This window comes from Phoca vitulina, unplaced genomic scaffold (genome assembly GCF_004348235.1).
Source record: "Phoca vitulina isolate PV1807 unplaced genomic scaffold, GSC_HSeal_1.0 scaffold36, whole genome shotgun sequence".
Lineage (NCBI taxonomy): Eukaryota > Metazoa > Chordata > Mammalia > Carnivora > Phocidae > Phoca > Phoca vitulina.
In genome coordinates, this window is record NW_022589739.1 from 17,119,874 (window position 1) to 17,137,419 (window position 17,546).

The 17,546-nt window shown below is 39.6% G+C and overlaps 1 protein-coding gene and 1 pseudogene across 1 annotated transcript in view; one reads left to right on the forward strand and one right to left on the reverse strand.

Moving 5' to 3' along the window:
- PAK1 (p21 (RAC1) activated kinase 1) overlaps positions 1-17,546 on the reverse strand; it is a 145,082-nt gene that overhangs the window by 112,059 nt on the left and 15,477 nt on the right. The window lies entirely within an intron of this gene.
- Positions 10,952-12,263, forward strand: LOC116646577 (annotated as a pseudogene).

Consider the following 17,546-nt stretch of genomic DNA (forward strand, 5'->3'; position numbering starts at 1 on the left):
GTTTACATCCGAAAGCCCATTATGAAACCAAAAGTCCAGCTGAAACAAAACCTAAGGCCTCTAGGGTTGGGGCTTCCCCTTAAACAGTAACTCTCTGCATTGCTTACTCATAAGGTAACCAGCTGAAAGTCACTTCATCTCTCTTAGCTGTGGTTTCCTTATTGAACATATAGGGATATTTCCCTTGCAGATTATGGTGAGGATTAAATGAGAACCGCTCATAAAAGCATCTTTAAAACTGTAAAACTATACAAATTAAAGTTGTTATAATAAAGACTTTGGAAGGTACCCCACCAAGCACACCCCCATCAGCCATCAAAAGGAAGATGACTCTGTTGAGTGAAGTCACATGGAGTAGTTTCTTTTTTACCATTGATCCGACTGTATCAAAGGTATTTCCCTCTATCACTGCCCCTCATAATAACAAAAAGTAACAATTACCAATGCTTGGTATTACATACCAAATATAGTGCTAAGGGCTTTCACATTATTTTCTCATTTATGACTCCATTTAACATACAAGGAAACAGAAACTTAGAGAGGTTAAAATGATTTGGTTAGTAATGGAGCCAGAATTGAACTTCACATCCATGCAACTCCAAAGACCATGTTCTTTCCACGAAACCAATATGCTGCTTACTATACCTAGGAGCCTGAAAGTATCCAATACAAAGGCATTCAGATACAACTTAAAAGAACTGAAAAAATGAAAGAGAAAGGAAGAAAGATCACCTTTCAAGTTAATGGGGAAATAAAAAGATTCAAGAGATGTGGACTTTGGTCCTATCCATGGCACCAAGCAGCTGTAACACCTTGGGCAAGTTATCTATTAGTGAAAAATTTAAAAACCCTCATATTTACATAGTACTTCGGAATCTACAAAGCATTCTGAAGTATCTGCAAATATTTGATTGTCACAGCAAACCTTGAAGGTAGTTTTAATTCTCTCCATTTTACAAATGAGAAAGCTGAGACTCAGAAAGTTATTTTGAGCTATTAAACAGCTGGTACATGCTAGAGATAATACACCTAGATTTCTTTATTCTCAGAGGTACCTGAGACTCAACAGTTTTAGGGAATGTCCAAAGGTCACAGCAAGGACAAGAGTCCAGTTTCCTTGACAGATGTTGGCAAGGATGCGGAGAAAGGGGAACCCTCCTGCACTGTTGGTAGAAATGCAAGCTGGTGCAGCCACTCTGGAAAACAGTACGGAGGCTCCTCAAAAAGTTGAAAATAGAGCTACCCTACAACCCAGCAATTGCACTACTGGGTATTTACCCCAGATATACAAATGTAGTGATCCGAAGGGGCATGTGCACCTCAATGTTTATAGCAGCAATGTCCACAATAGCCAAACTATGGAAAGAGCGTAGATGTCCATCAACAGATGAATGGATAAAGAAGATGTAGTATATTGTGGAATATTATGCAGCCATCAAAAAGATGAAATCTTGCCATTTGCAACGACATGGATGGAACTAGAGGGTATTATGCTAAGTGAAATAAGTTAATCAGAGAAAGACAAGTATCATATGATCTTACTGACATGAGGAATTTGAGAAACAAGACAGAGGATCATAGGGAAAGGGAGGGAAAAATGAAACAAGATGAAACCAGACAGGGAGACAACCATAAGAGACTCTTAATCTCAGGAAACAAACTGAGGGTTGCTGGAGTGGAGGGGGGTGGGAGGGATGGAGTGGCTGGATGATGGACATTGGGGAGGGTATGTACTATGGTGAGCACTGTGAATTGTATAAGACTAATGAGTCACAGACCTGTACCCCTGAAACAAATAATACATTTTATGTTAATTTTTAAAAAAAGATAATTAAAAAAAAAAAAGAACACCGTTTCCTTCTTACTCCCCTAACCCAGTGCTACAACCAGGTATACAAACCTGGAGAGCTTTTTAAAAACACTGATGCCTGAACCCCATACGTACCTTTACCCCCCAAATTTAATTTATTTGGTCCTGCCTGGGTGGAATCTAAGTATCAACATAATTTTAAGCTTTCTAGGAATGGCCACACTTGAGAACTACTGCCCTAATCCCAGGAGTCACAGATTAAGAAATGTCATGATTCAACCTTATTTTCTTATTCCTTGAGTGAAGCCATCTATTTTTTTTTTTTGTAAATTCATCACATTTACAAAGAAAAAGATCTTCTATTATTACAAATGACTGTGTAAGTTAAAATAATTTAATTTTTGTTACCTAAGAATAAATTTTTATGCAATATGCAATCAACATCTTACTGGTCAAGACTGGATATGTGGCATGCATTAATAAAATTGCCCATAATAGTATACTGTGAACAAAAATAACTAAGAAAATTGAAGTAATCCTGTTTCTCTAAATATCCCTGCTTGAGGATCTCAGAACTCCTTGGTTCTACCAAGATGAATTTACCTGGAGTGTCCTCTTATGAGGGTTTGGATATTGTACAGACTTGTTTCATAATATCTCCACTTCTCTCTGCTAATTCAACTCTTACCTGACCAAGTTCTTTCCTTAACCCCCAAACCTATGGTTATGGGTTTGAGCTGTGTCTCCCAAAATAAGATATGTCAAAGTCCTAAACCCTAGTATCTCAGAATGTGATTTTATTTGAAAATAGTTTTTAGAAAGGTAATTAAGTTAAAATGAAGTTATTAGGGTGGGCCTTAATGCAATATGACTTGGGTCCTTCTAAGAAAGAGAAATTTGGAAACAAATTTCCAAATTCCAGCTACGCTGTTCTGGCCTGTGCTTACTAAGAAGTTCACACACACACACACACACACACACGACTATGAAAAGACACAGAGAGAAGATGTCCATCTACAAGCCAAGGAACACCTGAGGCTACCAGAAGCTAGGACAAGGGCCTGGAACAGATCCTTCCCTCACACCTTCAAAGGGAGCATGGCCCTACTAACGGCTTGATTTTGGACTTGTGGCCTCCAGAACTGTGAGACTGTAATTTTCTGTTATTCTAAGTCAACTAGTTTGTGGTACTTTGTTACAGGAGGTCTAGGAAACTAATTATCTGCCTTTCTCTAAACTCTTAAGTTTGTACCCAGTTTATTTGGTAGAACTGTTCAATTTTTTAGCATATACATCCTACTGTCCTAATGAAATCAAAGCCTTTCGGGGGCAGGAACACCATTCATCTACCACTCTTAGGGAGAGACTGATCTCAGAAAAAGTATTCAGGAAACATTTGCTCACTTGATCACTTTCTGGAAAATGTTCAACAACCACTACTGTTGTTTTAGAATTTAACAACCAGAAAATCACTTCTCCTACTTCCATAATTCTGTTACACAGGAATTAGCTTTTTTTTAAAAAAAGATTTTATTTATTTATTTGACAGCAAGAACAAGAGCACAAGCAGGGTGGAGGGGTAGAGGGAGAGGGAGAATCAGACTCCTCACTGAGCAGGGAGCCCAACACGGGGCTCAATCCCAGGACCCTGGGATTATGACCTGAGCCAAAGTCAGACACTTAACTGACTAAGCCACCCAGGTGCCCCGGAATTATCTATTTTTAAATCAACATTCTTCTTCATGAGTTTTTGGTATATATAATATCATTTACTCTCTGGTACCCATAAGTGAAAAACTCACAATATCATATAATCTTATACTGTTTGGGACTGAGAGAGAGCTTACAGACCATCTAGTGCAAACCTAACGCGGTGTTTTCCTCAATGCATACATACCATTTCTCTTTTGTTTTTTTAATTTTTTTTAAGATTTTATTTTTAAGTAATCTCTCCAGCCAACACAGGGCTCGACCTCACAACCCTGAGATCAAGAGTCACATGCTCCACTGACTGAGCCAGCCAGGCACCCTGCTCTCTCTTTTATGATAAATGCTACATTCTCCCTTGTCCATTGTATTAGTTACTGGCTTACAGGGCTCCTTCTCACCATGCCACCTCCCATTAGGCTATACACATATCAGGGGTTGAGAGTCTCTCATTCATCCCCATTGCTTATCATGGTTCATAGTACATGCTCAATCAACAGTTCCTATTGTTTTCTCTTTCTTTGCCACTAGTCCATGAGCTTCTCCAAGACAGGAACTGGATCTTACTTACCTTTGTATACCTAGAGTCTAGCACAGCAAGTAGCATAAAATAAATACAATAATATTTGTTGTTGATGCAATAAAAATGTTTCACTCACTATTTCTGTGCTAGGCTGTTCTAGCCTATGAAATTACTAAGAAGTTTAGATGCCCAACAATCAACAAGCAAAAAGTATCAAGTCAAAAAAGAACCAACTTTTAGTCCAAAAGGAAAAATATATTGGCAAGTTACTTTGAGTTAAATGTTGAGGTATCTTAAATAGGTTAGGTCCTCAAGACCCCACAGCTGCCTGGGACGCCAGAAACTAGAGATTCCAAACAGTTCTGTCTCAGAAATTCACTCAGGTAGTTCTCAAAAGAGCAGACATAATTTTCTGCTTAACTGACATACGTCCATTAACAGCACCCAAACCTCAAACAGACTAAGAACAACAGCCTGGCCAAGCATCTTGTCTCCACTGGTATAAAGAGAAGTCCAAGCCAGCATCAGAAAAACACTAATTCAGACTTCCAAAAAACTTCTCAGTTCCTAATAGGCTCCAGTGACTTCCTAAAGGAGTCCTTTAGGTTGTGTTGAAGCCCAGAGAAAGAGCAGAGCAACCCTAAAAAGACCTCACACATTTTCAAATTAGTGAAGCTCAGTGGAAGCTCAACAGCAGCTCATTCTTCCAACTTGAATGTCACCTCCACTCTGGAGCCTTCATTGCCTCTTCTTCCCCCTTCCCACTCCTTGCTTAGATAATACTTGGTACATCTCTCTATTATACATTCATCACTGAATGTTATAATAATTTTAGTGTCTTTCTTTCCCGTTAAAGCAGACACACAATAATCACAGCTGCAAAAAGCAAAAAGCTGTTCTTTCCCATGCTAAGACCTCAGGTATCCTGGCTTGTCCTAATCCCAGGAGAAAAAGGAAAAAGGGTGAATGTTTTAAAATGGCTGCCTATTTACCATGTACTAAGAGCCATGGATTTGTATACTGTGATTGCTCTTTTTTTTTATTTAAATTCAATTAGCCAACATATAGTACAATATTAGCTTCAGATGTAGTGTTCTATAATTTATCAGTTGCATATAACACCCAGTGCTTTTCACCCAATTACCGCATCCCCCCCCCAACCTCCTCTCCAGCAACCCTCTGTTTCCTATAGTTAAGAGTCTCTAATGGTTTTTCTCCCTCTCTGATGACTTCCCATTTGGTTTTCCCTCCCTTCCCCTATGATCCTCTGTGCTGTTTCTTATATTCCACATATGAGTGAAACCATATGATAATTGTCTTCCTCTGATTGACTTATTTCATTCAGCACAACACCCTCTAGTTCCATCCACGTCGATGTAAATGGTAAGTATTCTTTTTTAAAGTATAATGCTCTGGTCAGTATAGTAGGCAGATACACACAGACTTCAGAACACCCAGTCCTGTTTGTTTGAATCCTAGGCCTTAATCATCCTGAACAAGGGGCTAGACATTAGCATTAAAGGACCAGTGCTCTTCAGGAATCAGGAAAATTTCATACTCCTTAGAATAGTAAGGAACTTAGAGGTCGCCAAGGCCTAGTTCCTCATTTTACAGAGGGAAACTGAGGCCCAAAAAGGGGAAAGGATTTGGTCAAGGTCCCATAGTCTGCTAAAACCAAACTCATGTTTTGATTACTAGTTCAGTACAATTTCTAATGTATCTTTTCTCTTAAAAAAAAAAATTCCAGGGGTACCTGGGTAGCTCAGTCAGTTAAGTGTCTGACTTTGGCTCAGGTCACGATCTTGGGGTCCTGGGATGGAGCCCAGCATCAGGCTCCCTGCTTAGCAGGGAGTCTGCTTGTTCCTCTCCCTCTGCCCCTCCCCACACTTGTGCTCTCTCTCTCCCCCTAATAAATAAATAAAATCTTAAAAAAAAAATAAAAATAAAAATAAATTCCAGGGGCACCTAGATGGTGCAGTCGGTTAAGTGTCCGACTCTTAGTTTTGGCTCAGGTCATGATCTCGGGGTTGTGAGATCCAGCCCCCCATCAGGCTCTGTGCTCAGCAGAGAGTCTGCTTGGGATTCTCCCTCCCTCTCCCTCTGCCCCTCCCTCTCGTGAGCATGCTCGCTCTCTCTAAAAATAAATCTTTAAAAAAATTCCAATCTCAAAAATGAGGATTTAGGGAGGTATTTTGTCCAAGGTCATATACCTAGTAGATGATGAAGTCAAAATCTAAACCTAGGACATCTCCTGGGAAGGCCCAGCCTCTAACTCTCCCTTACTTTCATGGTGAAGTTTTTGCAACTCCAGATATAAATGCAACTTCATTTTCTTTACCTTTAACTTCCTTTGAAGTTTGCTTCTAGTTAAATTTGCCAGATTAAAAACACATTAACATATGTTCCTACCTAAAATCACACTAAAATGATAGTAAAAGTGGGGCACCTGGGTGGCTCAGTCATTAAGTGTCTGCCTTCGGCTCAGGTCGTGATCCCAGGGTCCTGGGATCGAGCCCCGCATCGGGCTCCCTGCTTCGCGGGAAGCCTGCTTCTCCCTCTCCCACTCCCCCTGCTTGTGTTCCCTCTCTCACTGTGTCTCTTTCAGTCAAATAAATAAATAAAATCTCTAAAAAAAAAAAATGATAGTAAAAGTAAAAAACTCAACAAGGAAGAGAATGGGTAGCAGACATCAAAAGATGACAGATTTCAACAAATTTTTAGAGTATACATAGTGAATGGAGGATTTGTGACCTAAAAAAAAGAAAGGCAAAAGAAGATGTAATTTACAGCACAGTATGGTCCCTGGACAAGAGAGAGATGTGTGGTATCTGGACTACAGGATCACATCCCCTAGAAAGAATCACTGGATTAAAACACCTAAAAGAAAAGGCCTAGGAAGTATAAATCATTTGCCCCAAATCACATAAGGCTAACAAGAGTTTGAACCACGGTCTTCTCATTTTTGTTACCTTTCTGTAATGCATTTGCTATTAGTCAACTTAAGAAAAGACAGAACGACTCAATAGCCCATGTCACAAAACAAGGAGACAGAAGTGTTTCCCAATGTCTACCATTTGGCCTCCTTTACCAACTCCATAAAAGTCCTTTGTGTTTAGGTTCTCCCTGGTAAGAGCTTAGGCTATTCAAACAGTTGGAGTAAGAACCCCATATTCCAATTCATATTCCAATTGTCTGATTCTACAGTTCTGAAAAAGTAGGTTAACAGCACCTGACAAAATATGACAAAGCTTAGAAGCAAAAGATCTCAGAAGCACTGTTTCAGGTCAAAGTTGAGCTCATCCACATTACCCATGATAGTGCAAGAGAAGCAGTTTTCATCCCTTTTTAGAACAGAACATGCCCTAAGGTAGGTGTTGTTACATCTGCTAACCAGTTAAAACAGATTCATTTGTAAGTGCCAAATTATAGGACTGCCTACAGTACCGATTAAGGCATTAACAACTCCAGACCATTTCTTAATACACAGCAATTATGTGAGTGCCACCGCTATTTGCACCTTACTCTCATTTGAACTCTTATCCATCACTGCATTAAACACATCTGCATACTCACTTTGTGGTTTTCTGATGTGCACAGAAAGAATACTGAATTAGGAGTCAGAAGAATAGTTCTAAACACAGATCAAGCTTTGAAGTCAGCAAACAGGTTTGAAACCCAGTCCTCTGAATTACCAGCTGTGAGAGCATAAATAGATCACTAATCTCTGGCCCTCAATTACTTCATCTGTAAAATGGGCCTAATACTACATGAGAGACCTGTTGTAAGGACTAAGTGAGAGTATATGGCAACTTGCACAGCAGTAGGGCACTGAACAAATGTTAGTTGCCTCTTTTGTTGACCACCTCCTATATGACAGGTACTTTCAAGATTGGAAGGGCTGGCTGAGGAAGTGTTTAGGGAGAGGAAGAATAGATGAACAAGTAAAATTACAATACAATACAGTACAAAAAAGTACAATACAATAAATGCTGCCATAGCTATTGGAATAAAGTATCACATAAACATTGAAAAAAAGGATATTCTGTCTGGAACAGAAGGAGAGTGTCAGGGAAGGTATCAGAGACAGATATTTTAACTGGGCCTTGAAAGTTGTTGAGCAGAAGTACAGGAAGCAAAGAAAAACAGGTTACACAAAAGAAACTATGAGAAACAACTTAGGGAGACATGAAAGAGGTATATATGGCTTATCTAAGCAACAGTGAAAAAACTTGAGAGAAGTGAATGAGTTATACAGAATGAGAAAATTAGCATAAGAGCCTACCCATAGGAATTTTTTGTGGAGAGAAAAGTGGTATGAGAAGCAAGGAGAGGTAGTCATCTTAGAAACTCATGAAGAAAATATTTACTAAAAAAGAAAAGAAACAAAATCACCACTGTGATTATAAAGGATTGTAATATGGAAAAGAGCTTGAATTTACATTGTGATTATAAAGGATTGTAATATGGAAAAGAGCTTGTATGACCCAAGGGTCAGACTTACAAGGGTAGATGGAAATTAAAGAGTGACATAAAAATGGCCCAGGGATATTAATCACATACAGAGTGGAGTGTTTGGAATTTAAAAGGAAATATCCCTTCTTTAAGTGGTGAAATTAGCCCAGAGAACTCAAAGAAGACAATTCTTATCTACTGGTTAAGGAGCCCAGGCTTTCTCTTCCTCTTTGGGGACAGGACTTGACTTGATGGTCTTTTGATGCAACCAGGTTTGAGGAAGGTATTTCAGCCACTTCCTGAGGCTTTACACAATTCAATTCAACCTCAAAAGGGAACGCTAGCCCACACAAAAACAGCCTAAAAAAGAAAACTAAACTAAAGCAGGTAACTGACTTTAGAGGAAACTAGGCACGGGGCTTAAAGAGAGAGGGGTCATAGGGCTGCAGAACAACACAGGCATCAATTATGTGTTACTTCATTAATGGAGGAGCGCACTTGCTGGGATGAGCACCTGGTGATGTATGGAACTGCTGAATCACTATATTGCACACCTGAAACTAATGTTACACTGTATGTTAACTGAACTTTAAATAAAAACTTCAAAAAATGTAAAAAAATTTTCTATTTTTTCCTTTGCAATAGGAATACACAGATTTGAATCAGACAAGACCTCTGCCTTCAAGGAGTTCCCATTCTAGTAAGGTAGAAGACATGGCAATCAGTGATTATCTTTGAGTCATAAAGACCTGGATTCAAATCCTAAGTCTACCCTTTACTAGGTAAAGCAAGTCATTTCCTTTATCTAAACTCTATATTCCTTATCTGTGAAATTGAGGGCATCAGCCTAATTCAAAGGATTACTAAGCATTTGGTGAAATAATGTATTCAAAGCACCCAGAAGAATGTCTGATCTGTAGTATGCATGATTAGTATGTATTTACTGAATTAATGGCTTATATGAGAGTATTCTTTTGGGGGAGGAAGAAGGAGGGAATCTATTAGCATTTCCCATAGCTGTCCCATAATCCTGGAACTTCTGAGGAAATGCTGTTTGCCTGACCATGCAGATTTTATGTTCTCTAGCTCTTGTGTATTAGAACCACCAACCCCATCCCAGGATTAAAAACCAGAAAGATGAACCCAGCAGGTGCCACACAATGACTAGGAATGAAGGAAATAGTAGTCTGGCCTGACCAAGGTAGTAAAGGGAAGCTGGCAGTAGAGCAAAGCTTAAAAAACCCAAGACCCAAAATTTCACAAATCCATCAGGCTAAAGACTATAAAAGCCTGATTAAATATAAATATAAATATCTCAGCAAAGTGGAGCTTGGATAAGATATTAGGGGCCACCAGGTATTTATGGACCTCTATGGGCCACAGTACTTCTCCATTTCAGGTAGTCATTCTTTCAATAAAAATATATTACATATCTACTGTAGGTCAGGTGTTTGGGGCAACAGAGGACTTAGACATGGTCCCAACACTTTGAGACATTTATGTCAGAGACTGAGATCACTATGAGAAAAGGTTTCACCACAAACATTCTGACATACAGATATTCAGTGGCCTGCAGTCAGTGGTGATGAAAAGTAGCATTACTTTTCCCATTTCCATTCTCCCTTCTGAGTTTCCCAGCCACCAAATTTCCTCTACCTTTTCTTCAATCAATTCACCACATTTAATGCCTGCCATCTCTACAGGCCCTTCACTGGACAGAAGAAAGAGCCTAACCATGGGCCACTAGCGTTTAGAACAGAAACCTGACTAACTGTAAAGCTCATACCTTACCCATCCCACCTACAGCCTCTGAATCAAACTTTACAAAATAGTCTTAAAGCCACAGAAGAATGAGTTCTGCTACATCTACTTTAAGTCTTTAGAGGAACAGTTCTAAGAAGATAGAACTAAGTCTTCTGAGAGGATCTCACATACTGAATACCTATTATGTACGAGGCACCATTTTGAATGCTTTACATACACTAATGTCCTCAAAACAGCTCTCTGCAAGGGAGTTAGTATTGTCCCAATTTTACAAAGGAAAAGCTGTGTTCACAGAAACTAAGTGACTTGCCCAAAAATCACAGTCAATAGGTGATAAAGCTGAAATCCATAGGTGAATTGGCCATGTTCACTTTAATTTTCCTTTTTTCCACTGCATCTCACATTTTATCCTAATGATAATCCTGTAAGGCAGGTAAAAGAAATATCAGTATTATCCCATTTTACAAATGAGGAAGCTCATACTCGAGGAAGTGATACTACTTTCTCAGGAACAAGTCAGTAAGTGGCAGAGCCATGGTTCATACCCAGATCTTTTCTACTACTCCACATTTCCTCCTACACTGTGTCCTGCAGAGGCGTGTGGTGGAAATGTACTTAACAGAGAGTCCAACATGCTGAGATGTGGTCCTGACTCTATAACTAACTTATTGTATAACATTGAGTGAGTTGCTTTCCTTTCCAGCCCCAGCCCCGTATGTAGCAGCTGCTGAGATGTTGATGACCAAAAAGAACGCTACTGTCACTTATGAACTCCTTTTCAAGGAGGGAGTGATGGTGGTCAAAAAGGATGTCCACATGCCTAACACCCTGAGCTGGCAGACAAGAATGTACCCAATCTTCATATTGTCAAGGCCATGCAGTCTCTCAAATCATGAGGCTACATAAAGGAATACATTGCCTAGAGACATTTCTACTGGAACCTTACCAACAAGGGTATCCAGTATCTCTGTGATTACCTCCACCTGCCCCCTGAGATTGTGCCTGCCACTCTGCACCACAGCAGTCTTGAGACTGAAAGGCCACAGTCCAAAGGTCTGAAGGGAGAGCCACCTGCAAGACTCACACAGGGGAAGCTGACAGAGACACCTACAGACAAAGTGCTGTGTCCCTTGGTGCTGACAAGAAAGTTGGGGCTGGGGCTGGGTCAGCAACTGAATTCCAGTTTGAGGTGGATTTGGTCGTGGATATGGTCAGTCACCTCAGTAAAGTTGGAAAAGATTGTTTTGTGTTGAATAAATCTGTAGCCAGAAAAAAAAGTTTTTTAAAATATTGAGTGAGTTACTTTTCTTCTCTCAGCTCCATTTTCTCATTCATAAAATAAAGGTGTTGAACTGGATAACCCTGAGGTTGCCCTTCAGCAGGCAACGTAGGTTTTAATTAGTACTAACATGTCTATGAGAAGTTTCTCTGATTTCCTTGCACCCAGTAGTAACTTTCTAAAAGAAACAAACATTAAATGTTATTTGTAGTATAGATAAGGTGAGAAGTGCTCAGCACCAGAGTAAACATTGTTCATTTGATTTCATTCCTTCCTTCCTCAAACACTCTAGATATAAACATAGAAAAGACCACAAGCCACCTAATAATGCAGCATTGGTACACCCAGTAACTAGCAAATCTAATAGCATGCCAAGTATGTCTAGAAGTGAAGAGCAATGTCCATGGTGGGCCCTTCTTTCCACTGCTGGATCCACAACACTTCTACTCACTAGGTAATCTTTTTTCCTAGGTTGGGACATCAGCTCTGTTTCATTTTCAACAGACCAGGCTTATGACTTTAACTAAATCCCATTAGATATAAACAATTTACAAGAGACTTTTGACTAATATATAGGGGAAAAAATGAAATTTAACCCCATATATAAGTTCTTCCATGCCAGGAAATAAGAAAAGGGCAAGAAGCAGGATACAGGACTGGACAAATCACTTCCCTGTCTTAGTTTCTTATATAAAGTAAAGGAGAGAGTCCAAATCAATCCTAAACACCTTTCCCACTGTAACCTATTAGAAATTTATAAAAATCCTATATTTAGAAAATGTGACATATGTAAAAAACAAAAAGTAGTAGGAAGAGACCATAAATACAAATAAAATGACCTCACAGAAGAAAATAAAAAGGAATCAGTTATTCTGCCAAGGCAGAACGTAAAATATATATGGTCACATCACCCTGAGTACATATTAGTTATAAGAGCAAAAAGAAATCTCTATATCCCTGCGACAGCTGAAGTAAACAATTCACATGAAAAGAAAAGAAACGAAAAGAAAAGAAAAACGAAGGCAGAGGCAGAAACCATTGCTCATGAAATTAAATCAGAGCTCATCTAAATATGATCAAGGACCTGAGACCCGAAACAATTACTAAGAACCAGGGAATTCTTAGGAAGAAAGACGGTCCTAAGGGAGCACACTTCCCCTTGTCCTCAGAATAAAGTTCATATTATTTTGGCCAAGCATTTTCAGTAAATATTTATTTATTAATTTGCTAAATAATGAACCTCCACATACATTCGTTCATTTAACTCTTTCAACACTTTAGTAATTATACTTCTTATTTTACAGAAGAGGAGTCTGAAGCTTAAAGAAGTATACAGACCAGGATAAGAACCCAATCTGTGACTCCAAGTTCAATGTACTATCTACCTCATCCCTATTATAATCTATCTCCTTCACTTGCACAGTTCCCTTACGCATACATTACCTGGTTTTATATCTCACAACAACCTTGTGAGGTAGACATTCACGATTCCTCATTTACAGACCCCTACCCACCTTTACAATTTTGAAATGGATGCTATTGGCTGCCTACCTAGCATTCATTCTCTTCTTCCTCCTTCCTCATAGACCCCTGATTCTCATCCAGTACTCATCCTTCAGCAGCTTATGTTACTAAGGCATTTCTCAAATTTTAGCATGTTGTCAGAGTCATGATTACCTGAAGTGCTTATAAAAAAACAGATTCCTAGGCCCCATGCCCAGAGTTTTTGATTCAGTGGGTCTGGTACGCCCTGAGAATCTGCATTTTCAAAAAGTTCCCAAGTGACTACACTTTGGAAACCACTATCCTAACTGAGGTAATGCTGACCCTAAACCTAGCTCCAGAGGTAGCTTTTTTTTTAAGATTTTATTTATTTATTTATTTGTCAGAGGGAGAGAGGAAGAGAAAGAACACAAGCAGAAGGAGTAGCAGGCAGAGGGAGAAGCAGGCTCTCCGCTGAGCAAGGAGCCCAATGTGGGACTCTAGATCCCTGGACCTGGGGATTATGACCTGAGCCAAAGGCAGGCACTTAAACAACTGAGCCACCCAGGCATCCCAGCCAGAGGTAGGTCTTGATTCTACATTTAAACCATAGTATTCAAACCATTCTCTTTGACAGTCATTAGTTCAAGAACTCAGGCTTAACCAATTAGTTTCTGGTAGTCTCTGAAATTCTCATAGTTCAGGGATGGGCAAGTGCCTAAGTTGATCCAACTGGACTAAAGAATTTTTTTCCCCATTTTGGGAGATGAAGTCAGTGTCCATCTCTCTTTCTCTGCCTCTCTCCCTATCTCCCTCCCTCCCCTTCCCCTTCCTCTCTGTCTCTACGTATCTCTCTCATCCATTGGTTAACAAAACAGACTTACCTCCTCGACTGTTCCTATCAGCCACCATGATGAAAGCCAGCTTGGAGAATATATATACACACACGCATTTCTCAGACTCCCTTCTAAGCGTGATTTAGGTTTTGCTAATCAGATGCTCTCACACTAGATACTGACTTGGAATGAAATTAGATAAGTGGAAAGACTGGACACAGGACATCCCTCTTGGAGCAAACTGCACAGAGGCAGCACGGTTCTAGATCTAGCAGTTGTGGCAACAGCTTCCTGATTCTGCAGCTTCAAGACCATGGCAAAGACAGTGGCATCCTTGACAGCTCAGTTCTCCAGTGCAGTTTGAGGATTTTTTCCTGGAAACTCAGCCTGGGTCCTTTTCTTCTACTTTCCCAAAGGCTCTTTAATCTCTCTGGCACCCTCTAATAAAGCATTTTTCCTTGAACCTGCTAGAGTGGATTCTGTTACTTGCCCCTGTTAATAAGAAACCTGACCAATAAACTGCCCTACAGTAAAGATAACATTTATTATTTACTATTATGTTCTCTTAACAGCTGACCCTTTCCTTCCTTGTCTTTGCAGCAACTCTTTCCTCAGTCCGCAATGTCTTCCCTCAAAATCATCCCATTTGCAAAAGCTATCCACTTCTTCCATAAAGAGATTTACATACAGAGGAATTAATCACAAAAGAAAGGAAGTAAATAGACATGACAGAGGAGACTAAGCCCTAAAGAAAGAGCAGTGTGACATCTGGCAGAGAAGGGGCAAGGAGGAAGGAGAGGGTATTTCATGTGTAAAGAACATTCACAAGGGCATTAAAGTGCCTCTTGCCACCAAGGCCTGACCCTATGAATTCACAACTTCTTAGAGTTGGAAATGATGCCACAGCATATACTGGTGTTTGCTCAATAAATTAGTACTGAATACGAGTGATTTTTAGAGTCAGTTGTCAGGAATTACTAAGCCTTAATAACTGTCTATAAAAAAAAGCTATACTAGGAGCCACAAGGAAATTCCCATAGTGAGATCACAGTCTCCTACCCATGAAGATTTATAATGTAGAAACAAAGATAACTGAAAAGATCAAGGACACAATACAAATAATATAAAGACAAGTGCAATTCATATAAACAACTACAAAGAAAAAAAGATTCAAGTCTTTGGAGTATCTAAAAGTAGGTATTTTGGGGCGCCTGGGTGGCTCAGTTGGTTAAGCGTCTGCCTTCAGCTCAGGTCACAATCCTAGGGTCCTGGGATGAGTCCCACATCGGGCCCCCTGCTCAGTGGGGAGCCTGCTTCTCCCTCTCCCGTTCCCCCTGCTTGTGCGTGTTCTCTCTCTGTCAAATAAATAAAACATTTAAATTAAAAAAATAAATAAAACTAAAAGTAGGTGTTTTTCAGAGAAGATTTTCCCTAAGAGAATTCATTAATTCACTAAATATTTACTAAGCAACTACTATGCGCTAAAAACTACTCTAGGTGCTGAGAATACAGGGAAGCAAGCAGACAAAATCCTTGCTTTCACAAGGTTCAGATTCTAGCTGAAGGAGAAATAGGAACAAAGGTTTCAAGGACAGAGCTGTAAATTAAAGCACTGGTCATTAGGCTCGTTTTAGCTTCCTTATGCTGTAATAATAATAATTAGGCAACAGTTGCTGAACACTTGTTATGTGCCCGAATCTGCTAAGTGCTTTACGATTATTGCCTCATGTAATCCCAGTAACAAACCTGTGAAGCAGGTACTGTTATTAGTACCATTTTAAGGATAAGGAAACTAAAACTACAGAGGTTAAGCAACTCTCCCCAGATCACAGTCAGGAAGAGGCAGGGCCACAAGATTCAAAGTCAGGTCAGTGGCAGGGGTTTTAAATGTTGCATAAAATGGAGAAGGGACAACATTACATTTACATGAGACAGATCTTTACTAAAATGGGAGGCCAGGAATTATTAATTTGGCATGAGCTTTATCATCTCTGGGTTGTTTTTTTTTCCTTATCCCATAAAATGAGGGATTACATTCCCTAAACTATGGTCACTTCCAGCTTGTTTCCATCATTTCAAAAATAATGCGAAAAGGTATTCAGGTGCCTAGTCCAATTGTTGTTAGAGAAAAGGTACTTTGAAGGTTGACCCTATCTGGTTCTTATTCACCAGCTGGGACCATGTGCTTCCACACTTTTTATTAAGGGTCACATTAGCATTATATTAATTGGTATAAACAGCTGCAGCACCTCCAGCAGATAGGAGACTGGAGACACAGAGAACAAAGGGAGAGGCAGGAAAGCAATGATTGGCTGACCTGGATCCGTCTAGGTCAGGCCTGGCATTTGGTCCCTCTGCATTTCTAAGTTCTCATGAATGTGGATGCTGAGGCAGCAGCCCAAAGCCTTCCTCATTTCCATCTCAATCTCCAGGAAGAATTACAATGAGAACAAGAGCTATTGAGGCAGAGAACAGACTGTGAATATTAAAGTACACACCAGGCAAGAGCCGGCAAAAGAAATGAGAGGTTTTCCTTTTGGACCTAACAAAGTGTAACAGTCAAACCCTATTCACTCACCTACCATACACACTCTGCACCAAACAATACCTTTTCAAAGAGCTTTTCCAAACCCTTCAATTATTATTTACTTCTTCCTATCCCCTATGCATTTATGAGGTATCTCTTAAGTACCAGACTCTGAGCTAGGCACCATAGGAATATAATGAATAAAGCACAATCCGCAACCTTGGGGAACTAAATCTAATGGAGAAACAAGTACATACAGTGGGATTCTTACTGAGTATAAGTGATATCAAAAAATGCCATTTAAGTTAACTGATGAGAGATCAAAATTTCCTAGTAAATTTTTTTTAAAAAATTGATTGGGACTTGGGGCACCTGGGTGGCTCAGTCGTTAAGCATCTGCCTTCAGCTCAGGTCATGATCCCAGGGTCCTGGGATCGAGCCCCACATGGGGCTCTCCGCTCAGTGAGAAGCCTGCTTCTCTCTCTCTCCCACTCCCCCTGCTTGTGTTTCCTCTCTCACTGTCTCTCTCTCTGTCAAATAAATAAATAAAAAATAAAATCTTAAAAAAAAAAAATGCCATTTAAGTTAACTGATGAGAGATCAAAATTTCCTAGTAAATTTTTTTTAAAAAATTGATTGGGACTTGGGGCACCTGGGTGGCTCAGTCGTTAAGCGCCTGCCTTCGCGGCTCAGGTCATGATCCCAGGGTACTGGGATGGAGCCCTGCATCAGGATCCCTGCTCAGCGGGAAGCCTACTTCTCCCTCTCCACCCCCCTGCTTGTGTTCCCTCCCTCGCTGTGTCTCTCTCTGTCAAATAAATAAATAAAATCTTTAAAAACAATTGATTGGGGCTTTAATTTATCAAGATAAACGTAAAACAAATTTTTCTAATTCTTAATATTTAAAAAAAATTTAAGTTGTAATTGCCTATAAGGTAATTCTTAAACCAAAGAACATCTGTCACTTCACATTTGGCTTTCAAAACATGTTGATAAGAGGATCAATTTTGTAAAAATATTCAAGAGCTTCACCAATCTTTCCCAAGGGTCTCTTTTAATCCTTTGTTACTCAAATCATTGTCCTCTGAATCTCCTATTATGTCATTACTCGTGTTAATTTCCCCTTCAATTTTAAACTGATCTAACTCTACCTAATCCTCATTTGT